This window comes from Ambystoma mexicanum, chromosome 2q (genome assembly GCF_040938575.1).
Source record: "Ambystoma mexicanum isolate Mex_15411 chromosome 2q, UKY_AmexF1_1, whole genome shotgun sequence".
NCBI lineage: Eukaryota > Metazoa > Chordata > Amphibia > Caudata > Ambystomatidae > Ambystoma > Ambystoma mexicanum.
Window position 1 is genome coordinate 654472402 of NC_090924.1, and position 27705 is coordinate 654500106.

The following is a 27705-nucleotide window of genomic DNA, read 5'->3' on the forward strand; positions in this document are numbered from 1 at the left end:
ATAACCCATACCTCCCAACTTCTGGTCATTTCAGCAGCCAGCGGATGTCTTGGTGGGAGGTGAAGGGAGAGAGCGATCCAAGCCAGGAATGATGATACTATGCAGGTGTCATCAGCCCTATATCTTGGCAATGTCAAACCTAAGAGGGGACTTGCAAGAAAACAAATAGGGATAGAGACCAGGAGAGCTTCCTAATCCATCAGTACACCACCTTGCCAGGGGAACAAAGCTAAACCAAGGCCTACCTAGAGGGAGAAAAGGAGACCCAGGGACTTTGCTTGGAAATCTGGGAGCCCTATCTGATAGAGGCGTGTGGCTGGAGAGACCTGGATGGTGGATAGAGGCTTGAGGTATGAGCTGCCCGTCTAGGATCTGGCAGGCCTCCTGGGCTAAAAACAGAAATCTCCCATGTAAGTAGATATATCCCAAAGCTATCAATTGTGTGGGGAGTTACCTGCCTTAATACCTTTCCCTTATTGGGTGAAAGGGGGTGCAAAACTGGGTAGAAACTGTCCATATTGAACTAGAAAGTTAAATCAATTAATTATCTATAGAAGAACACCCTATCCAGTTACCTTGAATCTGTCTGTGTAACCCTTACCTTTGCATTGGTGGGTGTTCTAAATTATTGGGAGGGGGTGAAAGTGTGTATACTCTTATCACAATAAACTATAAATATAATTTAATTAAATCCCATAGGGCCATTTATCATGGGGTGATGTTTTTGTCAAAATTTGAAATTGACAAAGGATCATCTCAGTGCACTGTAAATGACTCTAGTCTGTAAAGTAATTGGGTAATCCTGCTGTTCAATTGAATGTGCTGGTGTCCCCAAAGCAAAAATCCCAACACCTTGAATTCCCTTTGAAAACAAATTGTGCAAAACAAATGTTCCCTTTCATTCCAAACCAGAATCCCAAAGCCTTGCATTTTCATTGTGGGAGTGGTGAAAAACAAAATTCCCCATGTATTCCCTTGCATCCCAAATCAGAATTTTAAAACATTGCATTTTACCTAAATAAAAAGCCCAAGACGATTTTCCATTGTGTTCCCACTCCCAGTACCTTGCCTTCAGATCAGAAGGTTCATATCTAATTGATGCCTAGAGGGTGGGGATTGGCGTGGAGAAAGGAGTATTGTGCCAAACTAAGCAATCACTGTGTGTTTTTCTATTTTTCCTATTGGTTAATTTGCAAGAAAGCTGATGTAAATTGTGACTGCCAACTTCAAAATTGTACCTGTGTCTTGGTGCAAGAAATTTGAATTGGTGATATTGTGTAGTGCCACAGCGTTGGTGGTTGATGTTTATATGATTGCCTATGATTCTTTGCAAAAACTTAAATGAATATATATTTTTTACTACACACCAGTCTGGCTCCTAGCTGATTGATGGTAAAGAGGGTATTTTGATATAGAATACAATTGAAGTGGAAGCCGGCCTCACTAAAGTTCAATCTGTAAAGGGTATTGTTGTGCGCCACCTGGCTTTGGGGCGGGGGGACTCCCTGAGTTGAGTGTGACTGTATAATAAACCGTGACAAAATGTGTGGCTCGAGTTGGGGATTAGTTGAGAGTCTTCACTTGTGACAGTGCAGTAGCAGCAGACTATTCATTTCAGTATAATCGCATTGCAGTGGTTATAAAGTTGTGTTTGCATTGTTGAGGTGCCATTCAGGCCTGTACCCTGGGGTCCAGGGTGGTGTATAGATAAAACAGTGTTGGTTTTGAATTGTCATTGTGAGTGGAAACTAAGCAGGTACAGTGTTGCGAGTTTTGCCCTTGCATAGAGAGTATATTGTCAGGCTTATCTTCAATCAGGATGTAGTCCACGGAAGCTGCTGAACTCCCACAGTCCCCTTTGGATGCTAACCTCTTAACTGGTAACAAACAGTTCAGTTGAGAGCATCCCCAAGGGAAAGGGGGAAAATGGGACAAAATAATAAACTTCAGGTTTTGCTCAGCTTCTTTATCTTTTAACCTGTAGATAAAATAACAACAAATACACTTTAGTCACTAACCTTTCTTTTCCTAGGCTCTGACTTCTCGTTATCAAATTGAGTAAATAAACACGCCACCATACCTGAATATCCTCTATGAATAACCTAGAGGAAGTGTTTGTTTTCTAGTGAAGAAAAAATAGAGTCTCTGATGCTCTTACTAACTTCTTCAATTCAGTATTGGAAAACTGCTATCTTTAGCTCACTGTATCAGTTCCATGAATTAATCTTCTAGCAGTTCAAATTCCAAAACACAGACACGCCCATCTGGAAATGCTAGATCCGTCTTTTGTGTGAATCTCTAGCTTTAACACAAATTCCAAATATGACACTCTGACTTATTCCATTTAAAATTGTCTGTGCATGTGGAAAGATAGGAGTGTTCACTAATTGGATCTTTTACTTGCGTAAAAATATCGCTCTTCAAAGAAGCGTTCACTTGACTAGAGATATGCGCATGCGTGAAGATATTCCTTTTCCTTTTAAAATGGTGTGCGCATAGGAACGGAAAATAGAGTTCAAAAATGTCATATGCGCATGCGTAGTTGATCAGTATTTCTCTCTCCTTAATTTTATTTGTTCAAAAAGGAAAGAGGCAGCTTAATGAGGTGCGCGCGCCAGGTTAGAATGTTAGTAAATAAAACATAACGTTTCAGGATCGCGTATCTATAACACTGTCACTTGCGCAGACAGTGTAAGATTTCTAACGCTAGCCCGACGTTAAAAGAAAGCACTGTTACCGTTAGAAGGAACAATGCTCAATAATTTTTATACGGCCGAAAAAACACACAACGCTGAAACGATGAACGGACCTCCACACACCAACTTGCCACGCGCAAAATATGTGACGCAGTTCATTAAATAAGAGTACTGTTCAAGACATCCAAAAATAAAGTCTTAAAAGAACAAAACAAACTACTCTTTAAACAAAGAATAAGAAAACAGGAACTAGTTAATAAATTGTATAGAAATGTGACTCCTTCATGAATTTCACAAAGTTCCGTGAATAATAAAGTCACTTAACTTGATTCTTTCTGTTACCGGAACGTTTCTGAGTTTCTTCTTAAATTCTCCAACACTTTCCTGATCCAAATAACAAATCCTAGGCACAAGGGCCTAGCTAAAGTTTCTAAATGTTAAGAGCTTCAAACATACGACCTTCCAGCTGGGCTTCTGACAATGAAAGGCGGTTTAGAATGTTCCAACAATGCCTTTGTTTTACTTCTGACCAATCACTGATCCTTTTGGAAGTCTCCATTTTGGCTTGGGAAGCTCTCCACACTCATACACTCATTCCACCACATTCAACCAAACCTCATGAAACCTGACAGTACCCCCCCTTAACGCCCTGTCCCAATGCCAACTTTAGAAGGATACTTTCTATGAAATGTTGCTACTAATTGTGGTGCATGCACATTTAAATCATCCTCCCATGTACGTTCCTCAGGTCCAAACCCTTCCCAGTCTATCAAATATTGTAGTTTTCCTCTTAACCTCCTGGAATCTACAATTCTCTTAACCACAAACTCCTCAGATGAATTTTCTAACTGAACTGGTGAAGGTGGTGGTACAACTCTAGTCCCATGAATCACAGGTTTTAATAGACTAATGTGGAAGGTTGGATGTATTTTCAAGGAAGTGGGTAGTTTTAACCGTACTGACACTGGATTAATCACCTTTTCTACTTTAAATGGGCCTACAAAACGTGGACTAAATTTGTTTTTACCCTTAATTCTCAAATGCCTAGTGGAAAGCCAAACCAGGTCACCAACCTTATATTTAGGACCCAATCTCCTTTTTTGATCTGCAAACCTTTTGTACTTCTGCTTACTATCAAAAAGTACCTTTTTAGCTCTTTCCAAATTCTTTCTCATAGTTTGTAATCAAACCTCAACTCCAGGATTCTCTGACTCTTCAGTAATTTCAAAACTTAAAAACCGTGGGTGAAAACCTCTTCCAGGATAAAACGGAGACATGTTAGTTGAATCTTTAGCACAATTATTATAAGCAAATTCGGCAAGCCAAATCAAATCCACCCATTCTTCCCCTGCCTGTAGATAGCACCTCAAATACTTCTCCAATTCTTGATTTACCCTTTCAACTTGTCCATTGGTCTCGGGATGATAACCTGATGATAAACTTACTTCCACTCCCAAACTCTTACAAAAAACCCTCCAGAATCTTAAAATAAATTGAGGACCTCTATCTGAGATAATTTGATTAGGAAGACCATGCAGTCTAACTATTTCCCGCAAAAAGACTTTGGCCAAACTGTCTACAGTAACCTCTCCCTCCTTTGGAACAAAATGAGCTTCTTTTGACAAGAGATCCACAACAACTAAAATAGATGTACAACTCTTGTCACAAGGAAGATCTGTAATGAAGTCCAAGGGAATTGTATGCCAAGGACGAGGTGGAATGGGCAACGGCTCCAACAACCCAACTGGTTTTCCGGTTTGATTCTTCATTTGAGCGCAAACAGCACAGATCTTTACAAAATTTAAGATGTCCTGATGCATCTTCTCCCACCAGAAACTCCTCCTAACCAACTCTAGTGTCTTTCTGAAACCTGGATATCCGGACAGCATAGATTCATGACAGTCTCTTATTACTCTCTCTCTCAATTCCAAAATAGGTAAGTAAAGTTTATTTTCAAAATACGGCAATCCTTTCTCAATTTTTCGAACCGGATCCTTTCTGACCCACTCCTCCATCTGTGCAATTGACATGGACTTTCGAATTTCTTCCTCAACATCCTCGATTTTCTGTATTGCGGCTGAAATAAAACGACATGGATCGATAATTGATATCATCTCCTTCTCTGATTCCATCTCACTTCCAGGAAATTGACGTGATAAAGCGTCAGCCTTTCCATTAAGCCTACCTGGCTTAAATGTCACTACAAAATCGTAATCAGCAAAGAACAATGACCATCTTAACTGCCTTGGTGTGAGAGTCTTGGCTGATTTCAAAAACAGCAAATTTCTATGGTCTGTTAACACAGTCACTGTATGTCTTGCTCCTTTTAAAAAATGCCTCCACTCTTCAAAAGCAAACTTAATTGCCAATAATTCACGATCTGAGATCGTATAATTTTATTCTGCCATAGAAATTTTTTTAGAATAGTAAGCAACTGGATGAAGTTGTCCCGTATCTCGATGTCTCTGAGAAAGAACAGCGCCCATGGCAAGATTTGATGCATCAGCTTCTACATAAAAAGGCTGAGATGGATCTGGATGAATTAAAATAGGGCCCGAACTGAACCTTTTCTTTAATTCTTGAAATGCCTCCTCTGCCTCTGTAGACCAGACAAATTTGGCACCTTTCTTTAAAAGTTTTGTTATGGGAGTAACCAACCGAGAAAATCCTTCAATATCTCTTCTGTAGAAATTTGCAAAACCTAAAAAGCTTTGAATTTCCTTTACTTTTGTTGGTGTTGGCCAATCCGTGATGGCTTGAACTTTGTTCGGATTCATCTCCAACCCCTTGGGTGAAACAATGTATCCCAAAAATTCCACAGAATTAGTATGAAACTGAGATTTCTCTAATTTAGAAAACAAATGATTCTCTCGGAGTCTTTGTAGAACCTTTCTAACATTAATTTTGTGAGACTCTAAATCCTGAGAATAAATCAAAATATCATCGATATATACTACCACAAATATATCTAAAACATCTCTTAAAATTTCATCCATAAAAAATTGAAAGGCAGCTGGTGCATTGCATAAACCGAAAGACATTACCAGGTACTCATAAAGACCAAATCGGGTTTTGAATGCCGTTTTCCACTCATCACCTTCCTGGACTCTCACCAGATGATAGGCACCACGTAAATCAAGTTTGGAAAAAATCGTGACTCCCTGGACCTGATTCAAGATTTCCGAAATTAGAGGGAGAGGATACTTGTTTTTGATTGTAATCCTATTCACAGCTCGATAATCGATGCATGTTCTTAGAGACCCATCAGGCTTTGGTATAAAAAATAACGGAGATGCGGCTGGAGATTGAGAATGGCGAATAAAACCCTTAGCCAAATTTTCTGCTAGGTACTCTTTAAGATAGTCATTCTCCTTTTCCGTTAATGCATACACTCGACTATTTGGTAAAACTACCCCGGGCTCCAAATCAATTTTACAGTCAAAACTCCTATGTGGAGGTAATTCTCATGCTTCCTTTTCATCAAACACCTCCTTGTAACCTTGATAACACTCCGGGAGATGTCCTAGCACCGCTCCTATATTATGGCCTGTAATTCCTGCGTCTGTCAGAAAAGAAGAAACCAAACCTTGTGCTTCTTCCCTCCCAGGATTACCTTTCAAAAAACAGTTTTCTAAGCAGAAACTAGACTGTAACTCTACCACTCGCCTACTCCAATCAATTTTAGGATTATGTAGGGTAAGCCATGGGTTGCCTAAAATTATTTTCAAAAGTGGTGTATCAATCAAATCAAATGAGATTTCTTCTCTATGACCTCCAAATAACTCCATAACCAGGACACCAGTTTCATGAGTTATAGGACCTGAAGAAAGAGAAGTTCCATCTGCAGCCCAAACCTGTTCCACCACTTCTTTCCTCACAAGTGGTATTCCCAAAGCCTTAGCTACTCCCCAATCCATAAAGTTCCCGGTGGCCCCTGAATCAATCACTACCGGTCCATACCCTTTCTTTTCCTCCTTCAGAAACAAGGATACATTTACAGTTATGTGTGGAACCGCTGACTGAACAGTATTGCAATCTGCTGTCCTTTTCCTAAAAAGTGACCTCCCCTACCACAGTATAAACACAAATGATTCTCATGCCTCCTAGCCTTTTCCTCTTTAGATAAAGGACATTTTATTCTAATCTGTTGATCATTTACCCTTGGTTTCACTTCTTTACTACCCACCTCAAACTTTGAACGATCTCCTCTAAGGACTGACCTTACCTCCCCCTGAGTACAGTGACGTCTTTCTGCTCTCCTTTCACTTATACGATAATCCAACTGAACCACTAAATCAATTAATTCCTCACAAGAGGAAGGGCGCTGAACTACACTGGACAAGACATCCTTCAACTCCTCCTTGAGACCGCTATAAAAAAGAGAAGACCTCTTTTCTTCTGGCCACTGAGATTCTAAAACCAAAGACCTGAACTGTGTGATATACGTGACCAAGTCTCTGTTTCCTTGACGCAAATCTAACAATTCTCCATCTACTTCTAAGAATATTTGTCTTTTATCAAACATTTTCTTAAATTCTTCCCTAAAAAGAGGAAAATGTTTTAAAGATCAACTCTTCTGTCTGACCAGTAACCCTGCCCAAGTAGAAGCCTCTCCAGATAAATAAGACATCATAAAAGTAACCCTGGAAGCTTCAGAAGGAAATAATTCTGTCCGACTAAGAAAGTGCAACTCACATTGCGTTAAAAATGTCTGAAATTTACTGGAATCACCATAGTAACGCTCTGGAGCTGCCAAAGGTACTGGCATAACGAATGCCCTAAAACCTCCTTCTGCCCCGTCACCTCTACCTACACCTCTCTCCTCACCAGCCCTTACCAATTCCGGGGGGAATTCTTCTCTCCAAATTCCCTGAGTCTGTGCCATCTTTTCACATAACTCGTCTACCCATTTTCCTAAATTCTTATTCTCTTGATATGCCACCTTTAATTACTCCTGTAATTCCCTCACTAAAACACTTAACGCCTCCATTGAGGACTCAGGGTTCATGACAGCTTGGGCGGACTATTTTTTCTGGCCTTTCATACTGTCAGGCTTATCTTCAATCAGGATGTTGTCCACGGAAGCTGCTGAACCCCCACAGTCCCCTTTGGATGCTAACCTCTTAACTGGTAACAAACAGTTCAGTTGAGAGCATCCCCAAGGGAAAGGGGGAAAATGGGACAAAATAATAAACTTCAGGTTTTGCAAAGCTTCTTTATCTTTTAACCTGTAGATAAAATAACAACAAATACACTTTAGTCACTAACCTTTCTTTTCCTAGGCTCTGACTTCTCTTTATCAAATTGAGTAAATAAACACGCCACCATACCTGAATATCCTCTATGAATAACCTAGAGGAAGTGTTTGTTTTCTACTGAAGAAAAAATAGAGTCTCTGATGCTCTTACTAACTTCTTCAATTCAGTATTGGAAAACTGCTATCTTTAGCTCACTCTCTCAGTTCCATGAATTAATCTTGTAGCAGTTCAAATTCCAAAACACACACACGCCCATCTGGAAATGCTAGATCCGTCTTTTGTGTGAATCTCTAGCTTTAACACAAATTCCAAATATGAAACTCTGACTTATTCCATTTAAAATTGTTTGTGCATGTGGAAAGATAGGAGTGTTCACTAATTGGATCTTTTACTTGTGTAAAAATATCGCTCTTCAAAGAAGCGTTCACTTGACTAGAGTTATCCGCATGCGTGAAGATATTCCTTTTCCTTCTAAAATGGTGTGCGCATAGGAACAGAAAATAGAGTTCAAAAATGGCATATGCGCGTGCATAGTTGATCAGTAGTCTCTCTCCTTAATTTTATTTGTTCAAAAAGGAAAGAGGAAATTACTTAGTTCCGGACACTAATCCTTGAAGAGGTAGCTTAATGAGGTACGCGCACCAGGTTAGAATGTTAGTAAATAAAACATAACGTTTCAGGATCGCGTATCTATAACACTGTCACTTGCGCAGACAGTGTAAGATTTCTAACGTTAGCCCAACGTTAAAAGAAAGCACTGTTACCATTAGAAGGAACAATGCTCAATAATTTTTATACGGCCGAAAAAACACACGACGCTGAAACGATGAACGGACCTCCACACACCAACTTGCCACGCGCAAAAAATGTGACGCAGTTCATTAAATAAGAGTACTGTTCAAGAAATCCAAAAATAAAGTCTTAAAAGAACAAAACAAACTACTCTTTAAACAAAGAATAAGAAAACAGGAACTAGTTAATAAATTGTATAGAAATGTAACTCCTTCTTGAATTTCACAAAGTTCCGTGAAAAAATAATAAAGTCACTTAACTTGCTTCTTTCTGTTACCGGAACGTTTCTGAGTTTCTTCTTTAATTCTCCAACACTTTCCTGATCCAAATAACAAATCCTAAGCACAAGGGCCTCGCTAAAGTTTCTAAATCTTAAGAGCTTCAAACATAAGACCTTCCAGCTGGGCTTCTGCCAATGAAAGGCGGTTTAGAATGTTCCAACAATGCCTTTCTTTTACTTCTGACCAATCACTGATCCTTTTGGAAGTCTCCATTTTGGCTTGGGAAGCTCTCCACACTCTGAACTAAAAGTTAAGGCCCAAATCATACTTTATGTTAATCATACACTCATTCCACCACATTCAACCAAACCCCATGAAACCTGACATATAAAAGGGCCAGAACACATTTCAGAATGGGCACTGTAGAAATCAATATGGCCAGGAGACATCTCCTATCCAAATTATTTATTTAAGGTGAATGGGTAGAACAAGAACAAGAAATGTGGCAAGCCAGAACGATGCAGGAGGTTACCTCTGCAAATATGGACTCGTGGCAGGATAATGGGCTGTTACATCAGGTGCTGACCAACTCTTATATGACACATACCAGCAAAGATGAGCAAATTAAAATGGCTGAGCTCACAGCATATATGTATTTCCATATGCTGATCGTGGAAGAAAGACACCAGAGTAATGTGGCCTCTGTGCAAAACCAGGTTGAGCTTTTGAATCAAGCCCAGAAAGAGCTGGAACAATTAGAAGAGAAAGCGCAACAGAGCAAAATTTGGAGTTAAAATTAGGAAATATAATTGAACAACTAAAAGAAAACACAGCAGCAAGAAAAGGCAGAGCGCAAGACAACCTTTTCTGCACTGCAAGGAGAGTATAAAGAATGTGTTGAACATCTGAGTGGAAGTCAACACAAATTAAATTAGCAGGTTGTCCATAATAGAGCCTGCTTAGAGGACATTTTCACATTTCAATCCCAGGTAAAACAACTGAAGGCTGAAAATGGCTGGTTAATTATCAAATGGGTTGAGTCTCATGGCGAGTTCAATCAGATGCACCAAGCTCTAAACCCATTAAAACAGCAGAGATAGCAGTTGAGGGAAGAAAATAAGAAATGAAGTCAAGAGAAGAGAATAGTGCCCTGTTTCAGGAAGTGTGTCAGTTAAGGATGGATGTGGAGAAAAGTGAGCCTTGTTCTCAGGAACTGACTGACATGAAGTTAGAAAATGCAAAATTAATGGAACATGTGAGGCAAGCAAGTTGACATAGAACAGGCAACATAAGCCAAAATTGAGCAAGGGGAGGAGATTAGTCTTCTGAAAAAGAAATGCTCCGAATATGGGCAGATGATGCAAGCCTCACAGAAGGAAAATGAGTTCCATTGTAAAGAGAACAAGTGAGTAAGAGACTGATTAATGGCACACAATAAAGTGGTAGAAGCCACTCAAGCACTGGTGTCAGAATGGAAAACACAGTCCTCTGCATATCACCAGGAGATAGGGACTGGGAAAAATGAATGTGAGGGATTGGAAAGTGAAATAGGCAAATATTAACAGGCTTTGAAGCACCCCGACCAGTCAGGGGTTTGAAAAGCGCCCTCCGATTACAGAGTGATGACCTCACTTTCAGGGACCTCAAGCCAACTCACCACCTCATATGTACAGGGAGCAGCTGATTTCATGCATACCAGTTATCAAGAACAGGGAATCATGATGCAGCTGGACTCAACCTGGCCTATTCCAACTGATCCAGAAGGCCAGCCCTTATCCGAAATCGATGAGGGTTCAGGGTTACCAAGCAGAAGGGAAGGTGGTCAGACCAGTGGGCTCTGGGAGTTTAAAAATACCATGGCAGGTATTTCTGACCAAGAGGGCTCCTATGAGGAAAAGGCTGGCAGAAAATGTTACAAAGGGACCACCTGGTCTGCTTTGCAGAAAGAGAAGGACCAGAGTTTAGGCCTCAAAGGAGCATCTTAAAACCTCCACATATTCAGGGAGGTGGGTGGAATTCCCCACCATCGCTGGAAGGAGGGATGAGGAGGATGAGTACTCTCCAGTGCGAAAAGGGGAGTATGAGGGTAATGATCATGAGAGCCCACAGGAGAGAAGAGTCCAGACCCCGTCATTCTCTGAGGTTTCCCCAGTCTCATAGAGGTCAGGGGTGCCCAGAGGACAGGGAATGGACCACCAATAGCAGCAGCTCTGAGTCAGAGGGGAAGTGGACTCTGGTGCAGCGGAAAAGAAAGTCTGCCCAACAGAAGAGAGGTTGTGTGAAAGACCCAATTCAGCAGATAAAAGCATAAAGAGCTTAATGACTCCCTACAATATGAACACCAAATATTCGGTATGTGAGCATCTAGATCTTTATGACCAAATGATGACATTATTTGGTGTTAAGAATGATAGAAATTCCATGGAGTTTGTCAAATGGACATTCTCCCCTGAATACTACAGCTTCTTTACAGGGTTGGAGGACCAACAGCACCAAAAATGGTCCACTTATAAGGCCGTCATTCTGAAATACTGCTCATACATAGGAACCCGCAGGAGCCACGCAATGCGGCATACAACCTGCAATGTGGGGAAGACCAAGCGCCTAGAGAATTTGTGCAGGAGTTGAAACGATCATTTGCACAGAATTCTAGGCGGGTGAACACCAATAGCCGGGAGTTCATCAACACCTATTTTCATGCGCTCCCAAAATACAATACATAATGACCCAATTAGTAAGGGATTTCCATGAGCATAGGATCCTGGATTTGGTGATAGAACAAGCTACCAGGATCTATGAGCTCCAAAAGCCCTCTGAAAGTAAGAATAATCCCCTCCAAAAAAAAACATCAAACAGAACTGCCACTGCAAAGGTAGCAGAGGTAAACAATATCCCTCATTGGACTTGGAGACAGGGGGCCTAAAAACAACCATCCTGCCAATCAGCAGAATGGGAGGTAGAGGAGAACCTCATATCCTACCCAATCGGTTGCTAGCCAGTCAGGATACCAGACCAGTACTCCATCTGACCCTGCCACCTACATCAGTCTGAGATACAAGGGTAACAGACCCATCCTGGGGTATGTCTACACTCCCCCAGCACAGAAAGGGGGCCCCAACCAGGTAGGTACCGCCCCAGAAAACCTCCCTCAAAACTTACCTCAAAATATCCCTCAGGAGGGAAGAAATACTCCACCCTCCAACCTAAGCTTCTTTGCCAGATACCCTTCAAACCCTAATTTCCAGAATAATCCTCCACTCTCTACCCACTTTAAGGACAATAGATTCCCGAATCTAGGAGAAGGGAGACCTAGGAGGGAGGGCTATCAGGCAAACACCCAATACCCGAACTACTCCGGGAGAAAGGACAGCTACCCTTTCCAGGAGCAGCAAAGGTTTGAATCTAGACCTCCCTACCAACCAGAGAAAATGTCAGAAGTGGAGTGACAAGTCCAACAATTAACCCATGACCTGGGTTGCATGTTAAGTGCTCAACAGAACCCTCAACTGCAAACTCCTGCCCTGAATAATTTTACCTCTGGGTCAGATGCCCTGGAGGGAGGAAGAAACCTCCGACAACCAACAGGTTCCAGAGGAGGGGGCTCGAGTGGAAGGAAGATGCAAGGCCCTAGAGGAAGCTTCCTTTCCCATTGCAACAGAGCCTCTGGAAACCGCTGGGCCTGAACATAAATCTTCTACCCCCGAAAAGCTGGAACCTAAAGAACAGAAGGCAAGCAGGAGAAATCAGAGCCAAAAACAACCCACTTTGTCAAGCAAGTCCATATCATCCCCTTCAAAGGAGAAAAATCACTGGAGTATTCAGGGAAGAAAATCTTCTCTTTCAGAGATGGAGGGATCCCTCTCAAGGAAAATGGGTCCCAAAAGACCCTGATTTCGATGGGGTATGTATGAAAACCGATTCAGAGCAAGAAGTGCTTAAACCCAAACAATGTTACCCAGACGACCCAGAAATCACAGAGGTATCGTCCCCCCAAACAGGTTCGGGTAACTGTCTCCAGGAAAGGGGGGCAGCAAAGAATTGGGGAAAAAATGTGTCTTCCCAATCCCACCTGTTTCTGGGTGCAAATTCTTTTTTACAGATTTCCAGACGCCTACACAGAAAACAGTCCAAGATCACACAGTGTCGGAGTTCAATATAAAAAAGTTAACCGCCAAGCTGGCACAGAATGCACATTTTCTTTGCCACCTTGATGAGAGAGAAGGAAGATTGTATGCTTCTGTTAAGGTACAGGGTCAGTGTGCATCATCAGGGCTGGTGGATACTGGATCCCAAGCCACCCTTCTGTCCAAAAACGCCTTCGACCAACTAAATTCAGGAAGGGGGGAGAATCACCACATTCCCCTCAAACCTCTTCCTGGCCAACTACAAAACTTGGATGGGAATGTTATTTCTGTCAAAGGGACTGCGGATCTGGAGATAAAAATTGGGCGACATAAGGTGAAAGACCTGGTGATAGTTGTGACTCCAGGGGGCACACCTTGTCTCTTGGGAATAACCTCTTTCGGAGGTTGTCACCCCTGATTGACTGCGTGAACAAGATCCTCTGGACTCAGACTAACCAACCAATCAAATTAAAACAAAGCACAAATTACGTGAGTTTGAATGGCACATGCCACATGATTGAACAATGGCCCGACAAAATATAATTCCATTATAGGAACAATCAAGTCCCAGACATCACCATCATCTCTGTAGGATAACAAACTGATGATGGGAACCCTTCTCCATTCTTGAAAATCAACCTTCTTTAAGTGGCATGCCACACTGGAGGGAAATATTGTGAAGTTTTATACCAATCCAAAATCAGACGAAAACCCAAATCCCATGACAAAAGATGACGAAAAACCAGATCAAAGTTTGACCGACATAAAGCTAAAGGGAGAACAGCTGTTTTTGCCCATTCAGATAAATGAGGGGGAGGAGCCTGTTCTCGCCAGAATATGCCTGAATAACAGAAGTAGCTTCATCAGCGAAGCATTATTCAGGAAACTCACAAAAGATCAGACCATTCCCACATTTAAATTGATTGATAAGTGGGAAACGTGCCTGTAAACTCAGAATTCCAAACATCTCCTGCCTAGCAGTTTTATGCTAAACATTTTCATTTGCGACAAATGCATAGAACATAATTGCTTGGTTGTGAGAGATGTCTCCTTTGCCTTTTACTTAGGCAATGACATTACCAATCGATTTGCAATTAATTTGGATCTAATGTACAACAAAGCCTGGTCCTGACTCTGTGGGGGGGGGGGGGTAACCCCATGGGCTTTGCCAACACTGAGAAAGCATTCCCGTCAGCTCAATTGCTACCTTATGCGGTTGAAGTTCAAGTTAGAGAAGAGGTTACCATCCCAAGACAGGTGCAACAATTTACAATTCCCCTAAAAGTTAAGCAAGGACAGACCTCCAAAACTAGGACGCCTATATAAATTTGAATTATCATCTCCAACAACAAGGTTTGTATTTACATCCGACACCCTAGTTGACCGAAAACATGAAACCATTCAAATATTGGTGGATAAATGTGACCCTCGAAGTATCACTTTGGGCGCAGACATCTTTATTGGAATGGTGGTTGATGCCAACATTATTCTATTGATTTAGGTAATGAGATCTTTGGACCAATTCCAAATTACTGCTTACATATAGACAACGGTATCCATCCAGAGAAGATTTTCACTAGGCAAGGTGGGAATGTTTTAGTGTACTCTTCCAGCCCTTATAGTGTGGAAGAGGTAACCTGTAACATCAGGAAGGATGAGGTGGTATTGCGAGTCAACAGTGACTACCTCCCATCCTTGGAAGCTCAAGTCCAGGCCAACACCATGACAAGAGATCTCTCCTCCCATCTGGAGGATACCACCGAAATTGCCATTCCCAAGGTCTTTCCAGGCTTTAAGCAGATGGTCGTAGAACAAATCTATCTCACTGATGGCTGTGAGATCGAGGAGAAAAAATGGGAGTTTCTGGATTTTCAGGATATCTTTGCCATGGATTGATATGACTTTGGACGCACAGAGATACATTCAACCACCATACTCACGGGACCCTGAGATGGCTCCAGTTTTTGTGAATAAATACTGGTTACCTCTCATATCTATGGAGGCACTCACAGAGATAATTAAAAACGTAGAACCCTGTGGGATAATTCGTCCATTCCAGAGTACCTTTAACAACTTAGTACTGGGGATACTCAAACCCAATGGCCAATGGAGACTTTGCGCAGACCTAAGGGAGTTAAGTAAATGAGTCCACATGTCAAGATGGCCCTTTCCATACGTCGATCATGGACTGGCCGAGCTCCAAAGGTCAAAGGTGTATACTGCCATTGAGCTGGCCCTAGAGGAAGCTTCCTTTCCCATTGCAACAGAGCCTCTGGAAACCGCTGGGCCTGAACATAAATCTTCTACCCCCGAAAAGCTGGAACCTAAAGAACAGAAGGCAAGCAGGAGAAATCAGAGCCAAAAACAACCCACTTTGTCAAGCAAGTCCATATCATCCCCTTCAAAGGAGAAAAATCACTGGAGTATTCAGGGAAGAAAATCTTCTCTTTCAGAGATGGAGGGATCCCTCTCAAGGAAAATGGGTCCAAAAAGACCCTGATTTCGATGGGGTATGTATGAAAACCGATTCAGAGCAAGAAGTGCTTAAACCCAAACAATGTTACCCAGACGACCCAGAAATCACAGAGGTATCGTCCCCCCAAACAGGTTCGGGTAACTGTCTCCAGGAAAGGGGGCAGCAAAGAATTGGGGAAAAAATGGGTCTTCCCAATCCCACCTGTTTCTGGGTGCAAATTCTTTTTTACAGATTTCCAGACGCCTACACAGAAAACAGTCCAAGATCACACAGTGTCGGAGTTCAATATAAAAAAGTTAACCGCCAAGCTGGCACAGAATGCACATTTTCTTTGCCACCTTGATGAGAGAGAAGGAAGATTGTATGCTTCTGTTAAGGTACAGGGTCAGTGTGCATCATCAGGGCTGGTGGATACTGGATCCCAAGCCACCCTTCTGTCCAAAAACGCCTTCGACCAACTAAATTCAGGAAGGGGGGAGAATCACCAAATTCCCCTCAAACCTCTTCCTGGCCAACTACAAAACTTGGATGGGAATGTTATTTCTGTCAAAGGGACTGCGGATCTGGAGATAAAAATTGGGCGACATAGGGTGAAAGACCTGGTGATAGTGGTGACTCCAGGGGGCACACTTTGCCTCTTGGGAATAACCTCTTTCGGAGGTTGTCACCCCTGATTGACTGCGTGAACAAGATCCTCTGGACTCAGACTAACCAACCAATCAAATTAAAACAAAGCACAAATTACGTGAGTTTGAATGGCACATGCCACATGATTGAACAATGGCCCGACAAAATATAATTCCATTTTAGGAAAAATCAAGTCCCAGACATCACCATCATCTCTGTAGGATAACAAACTGATGATGGGAACCCTTCTCCATTCTTGAAAATCAACCTTCTTTAAGTGGCATGCCACACTGGAGGGAAATATTCTGAAGTTTTATACCAATCCAAAATCAGACGAAAACCCAAATCCCATGACAAAAGATGACGAAAAACCAGATCAAAGTTTGACCGACATAAAGCTAAAGGGAGAACAGCTGTTTTTGCCCATTCAGATAAATGAGGGGGAGGAGCCTGTTCTCGCCAGAATATGCCTGAATAACAGAAGTAGCTTCATCAGCGAAGCATTATTCAGGAAACTCACAAAAGATCAGACCATTCCCACATTTAAATTGATTGATAAGTGGGAAACGTGCCTGTAAACTCAGAATTCCAAACATCTCCTGCCTAGCAGTTTTATGCTAAACATTTTCATTTGCGACAAATGCATAGAACATAATTGCTTGGTTGTGAGAGATGTCTCCTTTGCCTTTTACTTAGGCAATGACATTACCAATCGATTTGCAATTAATTTGGACCTAATGTACAACAAAGCCTGGTCCTAACTCTGTGGGGGGGGGGGGTAACCCCATGGGCTTTGCCAACACTGAGAAAGCATTCCCGTCAGCTCAATTGCTACCTTATGCGGTTGAAGTTCAAGTTAGAGAAGAGGTTACCATCCCAAGACAGGTGCAACAATTTACAATTCCCCTAAAAGTTAAGCAAGGACAGACCTCCAAAACTAGGACGCCTATATAAATTTGAATTATCATCTCCAACAACAAGGTTTGTATTTACATCCGACACCCGAGTTGACCGAAAACATGAAACCATTCAAATATTGGTGGATAAATGTGACCCTCGAAGTATCACTTTGGGCGCAGACATCTTTATTGGAATGGTGGTTGATACCAACATTAATCTATTGATTTAGGTAATGAGATCTTTGGACCAATTCCAAATTACTGCTTACATATAGACAACGGTATCCATCCAGAGAAGATTTTCACTAGGCGAGGTGGGAATGTTTTAGTGTACTCTTCCAGCCCTTATGGTGTGGAAGAGGTAACCTGTAACATCAGGAAGGATGAGGTGGTATTGCGAGTCAACAGTGACTACCTCCCATCCGTGGAAGCTCAAGTCCAGGCTAACACCATGACAAGAGATCTCTCCTCCCAGCTGGAGGATACCACCGAAATTGCCATTCCCAAGGTCTTTCCAGGCTTTAAGCAGATGGTCGTAGAACAAATCTATCTCACTGATGGCTGTGAGATCGAGGAGAAAAAATGGGAGTTTCTGGATTTTCAGGATATCTTTGCCATGGATTGATATGACTTTGGACGCACAGAGATACATTCAACCACCATACTCACGGGACCCTGAGATGGCTCCAGTTTTTGTGAATAAATACTGGTTACCTCTCATATCTATGGAGGCACTCACAGAGATAATTAAAAACGTAGAACCCTGTGGGATAATTCGTCCAATCCAGAGTACCTTTAACAACTTAGTACTGGGGATACTCAAACCCAATGGCCAATGGAGACTTTGCGCAGACCTAAGGGAGTTAAGTAAATGAGTCCACATGTCAAGATGGCCCTTTCCATACGTCGATCATGGACTGGCCGAGCTCCAAAGGTCAAAGGTGTATACTGCCATTGAGCTGACCAACGGTTACTGGACAATACCTGTGAATAGGGAAGACCAGCATAAGCTTGCTTTTATCTTTGGGGCAGCAATATACATGGACTTGGACCCCCTCTGGAAACATAAACTCTGGCAATGAATTTAACATCTTCCTACATAAGGCCATGCCCAATTTGGGTGAAAGGGGAAACCTGGCCTATGTAGATAATGTTTTAATCAAGAGCTCAACTGTGAAGGAAGATATAGCAGGGATAAGCTATGTTCTGACCCAGTTTCAGATAGCCAGAGCAAAACTGTCCTTTCAGAAGGCACAGTGGTGTAAGACTCACGTGAACTTCTTAGGATACGGAATCACCTCGGAGGGTCTCAGTCCCCAGGCAAAAATTGAAAGACCCTACTAAACTGTAAGAACTAAGAAGCCTTCTTGGACTCACTAATTATAGCAGAAAGTTAATTGAAGACTACGCAAAGGTCACTCGAACCTTGGTCCATTTATTAAAGGCCGGGGTCAAGTGGGATCCGGAACAATCCACGGCAGTAAAACAACTAAGAGAAGCCTTTCCCAAGCTCCTTGTTTGGCTTACCCCATAAAGAACAAGGAGTTCTTCTTGGAGATGGGGTTCTCAGATACTTGCTTAACAACGGTTTTGTACCAAAAGCACGACAAGATCAACAAAGTAATCTCATACACGAGCAAGACTTTGTCTTCTGTGGAGAAAAAATTCAATGATTGCGAAAAGGCACTCCTAGCAACTGTGTTTTCCATTGAAGAATCACTGCACAGTCATCCAGGGGTAGCACATCATTGTTGAGACTCCTCACCAACCCTTGCAATATCTCCAGAGTGACCAAATCCGAACAGTGAACGTGAGTAATTCCAGAATTACTTCCTCAATTTTGTCCATGCAATGCTTTCCTGTGGAGGTCAGATATGGCCAAAACAAAAAGAGTCCTCTAGCGCAAGGATTGTCTGACTTGCATGACTGTGCTCAAGAAAACTGTCCCGAGGGCAAAAGTCTAAGGACCAACAGCAATATGGAGGCTCACCTTACTTTCCCGCATAAGGGGCCTCATTACAAGCATGGAGGTAAAAACGTAGTAATTACTGGCATGGTGGTAATAGCGTGTCCGTGCACCCTTGACGCTGCTAATAGCGGCTGATTACAAGTGTGCAAGCATGCGCAAACCCCCATGCCAGTAATGGCTGCACCGCCATGCTGCTTAAGGCCCTCCAGCCCGCCGATAGCACAAAGGAGCAACCCTTTAATAACGACCCGGTAATAACATCATGCAAATACTGGGCTCGTAATAACGGACCCGGAAGTAACGTCATCGGGTTGGAATGGGAAATGCGCCGGGGGCCATCTTTAAAAACACAATCCATTACAATCCTCTCAATCCAGCAGTGCTACAGAGTCGAGAGTAGGGCCATACCATCCAGCATGTCCAAGGCAACCCGCAAGACCACCCCCTGCCTGCGCAAGAAGCACTTCTCCGACGAGGAGCTCAACATGCTTGCTGATACTCTTGCAGCCCATGCGGATGAGGTGTTCGCCAACAACTTCAAAAGGGAAGTTCAACTCAGAAAAAAAGAAATATGGGAGGAGGTTGCACGTAAGGTGACATCGGTTGGCACCACCCTCTGCACGGTTAAAGACTGTAGGAAGTGATGGGATGACCTATGTCTCCGGGTGCATAACATCCTGGAATCAAATCGCAGGGAGGCCATGGTCACAGGTGGGGGTGCCCACTCACCGGTAAAATTGATGTGATGGGAAGAGACCTGCAGCACCACCATACATATGGAGTCCATTGAGGGTTTCGGTGAAATGGAGACGGGTGCGGCAACATTGGGAGATAGAGGTGAGGGACCCCGCAAACCCCAGTAGGCCAAAACATGACGTAGTACAACAGATGTGAAAGTGAGCCAAGTCAATGCATGGACCATCATACACACATATACAGATCCATGTCCAGATGGAGGCCCAAACCCTGGCACAATTAAATGCATGCTGCGTGCCAATCCCAATACCAACAGACACCCAACACACAGGGATCATTCACATGTCACACATCACACAAACCGCACTACAACGGTATGCCACCTGGTACACATCAGTACTTAATGGAGAGGCCACGGCTTATGCCAATATGCTCCCCCTTGAAAGTACCCTGTGTGACACACCTATAAGAATGAAATGCATGAGAAATGAAATACTGTACAGCACCAACTCATGCATCCTGCATGTAACACCATCACTGATGCCCCCCACCAGAGGGCACAGGGCCTTCCACCTCTGGGGCAGCACCGCGGGCCAGAGTGCAACCCAGGGCACCAGTACAGGCCAGGCCAGCTAAGGAGGAGATTACAGCAGCCGACGAGACTGCAAATACAGAGTCGGCAACAATTGCGAAGGGAGAGGCTGATGGTTCGCAGTCTGCTGCCACCAGTTCTGTAGGTGAGGCAGCAAGCACAGCCCCCCTAAGCAATGTGGATGTGCACACGGAGGAATACGTGGACATTGACGGCACCATCCATGTCGAATGTCCCCATACACCAAGCTCCCAGTCCACCCCCCACCACTGCACACAGGGCACACCAGCAAGCCCCATGCAGGAACCAGCAGTTCCACTGCAGAGTCCGCATCTCTCCAGCACCTCAGAGGCCAGCACTTCAATGGTCCACCCAGCCACAGCACCCTCAACTTCCACAGCCCCCACTGACATGGAGGCATGCCTGTCGAGGGTAGAGGCCCCCCAGGACTTAATGATAGAACTGGTGTGCCAGTATGTGGCCGACGGTGAACAAACACGCCATGAAATATGGGAGGCGAATGCTGCAACCACTACGGCCATCAAATTGAGTGCCATACTCATTCGTGACAGTTTAGGGGCGGTGACACAGGTCCTTAGCAGGATGCTGGAACACATGCAGCAGCAACAACCTGCACTGGCACTGGCAAATCCATCCACTTCCACCCCATCGACCACACCTGCAAGCTCGACTGCCTCAAGCCCTGTGTGGATGATGAGGTGCAGTGCAAGGCACGCAGAAATGCTGCCACCGACACAAAAAGAGGCCGGAAATACCCGGCCCAACCACATCGTGTGTGGGATGACAATGGGTGAGGGGGAGGTGGTATTGGTGGTGTTGAGGGGGTTATGTGGGTTTTTATTGGGGGGTATGGGGTATTTGGTGGGCTATGGGGTGTTTGGGGGTGTGTATGGGGTGTTTGGGGGGCATGGGGTGTTTGGGGGAAGGGGGAAGGTGTGTGAGTGGTGGAGGGAGGAAGCACTATATTGTGATTTTTCTTAATACACCCTTTGTGTTCAAAATCATTTCATGACTGGACATTGTTCATTTCGTGCGTGTTCATTCTATTCATGACAGCGCACAGTGCCCAACTCCTCACATACCCTGTGTCCATGTCCACACGGTCCCAGTGCTCAGTGTAGTACTGACACATAACCATCAACGTCCCTGTGGTTCAGAAGTAATCATAAATCAGTGATTGGCGTACAGCACGCCCATCTTGTGCATCACGAACTGCCAGTGGTGCTGCTTCTCCTCCATCATCATCCTCATCATCCTCACCCGGTGCATGCATATCAATGTCAGGTGGCAGTGGTACGTTTCTCCAGATTCACATGTTGTGCAGCATGACACAGACCATGGTGATCTTTGCCACCTTCTCAGGCCCATAAAGGAGTGCTCCACCAGACCTGCTTAGGCAGCGGAACCATGCCTTCAACAGGCCAAAGGTCTGCTTAATCACCACACGGGTATGAACCCGATTGTACTCCTCTTCGTGCCTGTTATGCGGGTTCCGTACAAGGGTAAGTAGCCACAGCTTCAAGAGATAGCCACAATCACCTGCATGGGAGCACAAAGAGGTATGCGTGAGTCAATATCTAAGCTGACACCTTTAGGATAAACGGCCATGGCTGCAGCTATTTGGTGTTGACATGCACATGTCCCTGGATGTATGCACACAGGTTCATTTGATGCATTGTGTACTGCACTATGGTCTGCTGGTGTGGATTGTGTTGTACAGATGATGCAGGGTGTTCACTTGCATGCTGATGCGGATGTACTGTGGATGCGGAACAATGTCTTGGCATGCATAATTGCAGTGTATGCTCCTCTGTACCTAATCACACTAGCAGCATTGCCACAGGTGTAATCATGTTTAGTCATCCATCGCTTGACATACCCATGGTGGCCTGCTTGTGCGTCTGGCATGTTGTCATTGATGTGCGGCATTGGTCTTATATATGGCATTGATGTGTCATGTTCAGGTTGGGATGTTCAGGACAACAGTGTTTAGCTGTGAGTGCATTGTCCACTCACTGCCCAATCCCACCCAGGTAGATTATGCACCCCCCCAATCCCACCCAGGTGGAGTATGCACCCCCCCAATCCCACCCAGGTGGAGTATGCAATCCCCCCACCTCACAACCCCAATGAACTGCCATGGCCCAGTCAGGCAATTTACCAAGCAGCCAGGCACGTCGTCGAGCATGTCACTCCATGTTGTGGGGTAGCGTGGAGTTACGCAGCACCATGACATCATGTGTAGATCCGGGATATCGGGCGCAACAATGTGTGATGATCTTGCTGGAGTCACATACCATCTGCACATTGATGGAGTGGTATTTCTTGCGATTGCGATACACCGCCTCATTGGAATGAGGGGCCACCAATTCTACATGGGTGCAGTCGAGGGCACCGACACAATTGGGCATGCCTGCCAGTGCATGGAAGCCTACTTTGGTGTCAGCGAGCTCCTGGCCAGTCCGTGGTGGGGAAATGTGGATGCTTGCATGCTTCAGGAGGACATCAAGCACTTGGGTCAGCATGCGAGAAAAGAGTGGTTGTGATATGCCATGCAGCTGCCCCACTGTGTGCTGGTAGGTGCCTGTGGCCAGGAAGTGTAGCACAGACACCACCTTTAGTAGAGGGGAGATGGCAGTGCGAATTTCTATAAGGATGATAATGTCATTGTGTATCATTTCCACTATGGTGGTGATGGTGTCCCGGTCCGACTGGTACAGGGTATGAATCTGCTCAGGGGTTAGATTGAATGGACTAGGTCTGATGCGAGGGATTGGTGGCTGCCTATGTGGTACCACTGGCTGCACTGGTGGGACTTGCTGGGCCTGTCTCCTCCTGCGTCTCCTCTGTGCTGCTTGTTGTTGTAGTTGTAGTTGTTGTTGTTGTTGCTGTTGTAGCAGTACAGGCATGCCATCCAGCTCCATGATTGCAACAGCTAGTGGGATCATTTTGGTGTAGGAAGGGGCGTGGTGTGTGGATGTGCTCTTTTTGTATTGGGACACACTCCATTGACTCCACCTGTGGTGATTGTGTGCACCTGTGGCAGTTGCCTACACTGCAGGTTGCTATTTACGGGTGGTCCGTGATGCCTGTATTACGACCCTCATGCAAGCCCTAATTGCTGCCTTCGGGATGCCGTTAAGTGCATGCCCGCGTAACTTGTGATGTCCTCCTGTTAGCGGCATCCCGGTATTTCTGCCGCGAAGGGGCGTGTTTACGCGCGCCTGCCGGTAAGAAGGGGCACGGTATGGGCAGTGGAGGTATTGCCGGGTTGTCTGCTCGTAATGGCCCGGACCCGTTAACGATGCCGGTAATACCATTCTGCCTTCCTTTTTTCATTACCTCCATGCTCATAATGAGGCCCAAAGTCTTTGAGGAAGACATGTCTCAGGGGATACCCACAGTTTATGTCAATGGGTGCTCCGACCATGTTGACAATCACAGGGAAAATAACTAGTGGCTGGTATTGGGAATGCCTGGTTGAAAAATGCTCCGAAACCCACTGCTGGCTACAAAATCGGTCCCCAAAGTAGTCAGGTGGCAGAGTTGATGGCGGTACATCAAGCCATCCTCACTGCAGCACACCACCAACTCAAATAACTGGTCATAATCACTGATTATGTCAGGAATGGGTTTGTGGAACACCTCATTAACTGGAAAAATCAAGGTATTCTGTGTGCAAACAATAAACCGCGAAAGCATGGCAAATTATTTCAATCAATTGATAATCTGGTAACCTCTAATGAGATGACCATCTGTTGGAAAAAGATCAGAGTTCACTCCAAAATATTGGGACCAGACAAAACTCGATATGACTTGGCTGACGAGTTGGCCAAAACCAGAGCCATTCATGGGGATCTCATAGAAACCGAATCTCTGTTGGGGGAAATCCAGGTCACTGCTGTCACCAGGTCCTAAACCCATGCCAATATTGAACTCTCAACTGCCCAGTGGAGTAAAGAAAGCCCAGATGCAGATTTGATTACTGCACAAAATTAGGACCCAATTATTGGGAAAAGTTATAAACCTATTGAAGACCCCGTGAATTTTCCTCTCAAAGAATCTGATCATATTGGGAAGGAGGATCTCTGGGTGTTTTGGTGAAGTTTTCCAAAATGTTTTGAATCCAAGACGGTTTGTTGGTATGGAGATCCATATCTGGATGTGACCAGTGGGTAGTAATTACCTCATTCCACGCCTCAGCCGGTCATAGGGGGTTTCATACAACATTGGAAATCTTGCACAAGGATGCATATTGGCCACACATGGGCCATGACCTCAACATATACCTAAAGGGGTGTCTTGTATGTGCTTAGTTTCAGCTGAGTTCTCTCATGCACAGAGCTCCCCTACAGAAAGGGGGAATGACACTGCCTTGGTCAGATTTGCATGTTGATTTCATCGGGTCAGTGATTCGCTCCTCTAGAGAAAACAAGTACATGTTCACCGTGACATGCTTGTTTACTAGATAGGTAGAATGTCTTCTGGCCCGAATTTTAAGGCAGAGACAGCTGCTGCACTAATGATCAATCACATCCTCTCATTTTGGCCTTCCCCAGAGGATTGAATCGGACCAAGGAACTAATTTTACCAGCGAGGTAATGACCAAGATGTGGGAGATACTAGGGGTAAAGAGAAAACTCCACATTGCCTACTGCCAAGCCTTGAGTGGGGGAGTTGAGAGGTACAATAAAACAATTGTGGGAATCTTGAAGAAGTTTGTGGCAGACTCTGGACCTAGCTGGGACATCCGATTACCACTTGTCTTAATGGCCAACAGGTCGATCTTCTGCAACCAAAATGTCTCTATTTGAGCTCATAACTGGAAGAAAATGCTGCTTCCTCTGCATCTGCTCTACAGAACTCAAGAGAAGACCCATATCAACATGTCCATGACCCATGAGTACATTGAGAATTTATGGAAACACCTTCAGCATGCATTTGCTTGCGCTGAGTGCAATTTAGAAAAGTCGGCAGAAGGAAAGAAAGCCTTAAAAACTGCAAAGAAGGAGTACAAAGTAGGAGACAAGGTCTACCTGTACGATTTCCAAAGGAACCAGACCAAGGAGAGGAAGATCCTCCCATCTTGGTGTGGTGCGTTTGCAATTGTCGATAAAATCTCACCTGTTGCCTATAAGATCTGCATCACTAAGGGAGAACATACGGAAGAGAAATGGGTCCTTATCACTCAGCTGAAGAGCTGTCACCCCAGACAGTCTTTATGACTGATTGAAGAGCCCAGTGAGGGTAGAGCCCAGGAACCATCTGAAGAATGAAAGGAAACTATGGAAACGTGAATGGAGAATATTACACATTAACAGGAAGTAAAATAATTTAAACTCACAAATAATGTATACAAATCTGAATAAATAAATAAATAATATGTGTAGAAATGTTCATGTAATGGAAATAAAATGTCAGTGTGTTATATGATGTTGTTTGTTGTTCAAGTTATATGCCTATTTACCGGGGAAAGAAGTACTGTATAAAATATGTAACCTCTCTTTTACTCTCTGCAGACTCAATAACTCCTTACCTTCACAGCCTGTGGGTAAGAGGTTCCAAAAAGGGAGGGATTCCAGGACCAAACCTCAAAATCTGAAACGAGTGGAGTGCAGACCAGAGCAGCACTCCTTCATGACAGGAAAAGAGCGGATGTGCTCCAACGAGGAAATTCATGGAACAAGCAAAGAGAAGACAAAAACGCAACTTTCCTTTGCTCTTTTCTACAGGTCAACTGAGTCAAAGTTCAAGGGGGGACTTGTGGGGTGAAAATATAGCCCCAGAGTGACTGATATTGAGAGGTCATGTTAGGCCCCTACTATGAGACTGAAGCTGGCTTGTGTAACACCCATTGGAAAATGCAGATACGTTCAAAACAATGTTTTTCGATATAGGGCCTGGTGAATTAACAAAGATTGGCCTATTTCACCTTTAGTAAAATACAAAGACACCAAGTTGAAGCAGAGTGTGCTTTAGAACTGTTTTATTGTAACTGTGTCCAATGGAGGCAAACAAAAAGAAACATGTGGTTCGGTATTTACTGACTTTGTGTAAATGGGGAAAAGGCACCTGTACGATTGTAGCAATTATAATCCACTGAATAACTTATACAAATGTGATATCAGAATATATCAAGGACTGGATCCTCAATCATGGACTCACCAGCAGAGTGGGATTCTTGAACACGTCTGTGTCCGTGGTTTAGGAGAACCGATGCTATAGGAATCCCCCTGAAACTCCCCTCTCACTCTGTGACAAAAGCCCCAGACGGAGAGAAGAACTCCAGGCAAACCCTCGGGGGAATAAAACCCTGTGCGTCTGGAAATTGTCTGCCTCAGGTGTTTCTTCTAGGCAGGCGCTGATTCAAAGCTGTGGTGCCTAGTCAGAAAAGATGAGATTGACATGGTAAGTAATAATAGATAAAAGATACAGTAAGGTAAGTAATGAGAGAGAAGCAGACGAGATTCTCCCCTTTAAATGTTGACTGCAGTGAGAAATGCCACATAGACTGAAGATCTTGAACCTTGAAAGGCTTCACTACCAAAGAAATGAGTGTTAGACAAGAATGGTGAGGAGGAACAGTGACTGGGTTTCTACCGACTGGTATGTACCTGATATGTGAAACGGGATAGTATCTTAGCTGTGAACCAAATGTCGTATATTGATTTCTGTAAGGAGAGTACTCAGAGGAAGCCAGGGAAAAATTGGAGTTGGAACACGAAGGAGAAATCAGTGTAAGTGGAAGCATTAGTTCCGGGAGCTCTGGAGCTGAGTTTTCAGATCCGCGGGTGAAAGTCAATTCGCGGAAGCGTTGTTTTGGCAGAGTAGCAACGCATCTGCTTGTTGGAGAGAGAGCCGGGTATGCTGTGCGCGGTGTAGGGGGCGGAGTCAAACTGCCATTCGGAAGTCAAACAACTAGACTGCAGCAAGCGGAATGAACCGCCACCTTAGGAGAAAAAATGGATGCTGCATACCTTCGAGTCCAACGTTGCCAGAGGGACCAGCGCCTCCTAAGGGGCATGACAGTATGCCCCCTCTGAAGGGAAGGGGCACCGGTTTACTGGGATGACAATGAAAGAAGCAACAAATCAAAAAGGGGGCATGGACAGCAGAAGTGTGTTCCCATGAACGATCCACCTGCGAATAACCACGCCAATCAATCAGGTACTGAAGACGACCCCGGGAATAGCGGGAGTCACAGATGCCAGCCACTTCAAACTCAGGGCCAAAGGAGTAGAAACAGGAGGGGGACGAGAACCCTTGAGTCTAGAAAAATGGTACACCACATCTTTCTTCAGCTGGGAGACGTGGAAAACAGGGTGAATCCGGAA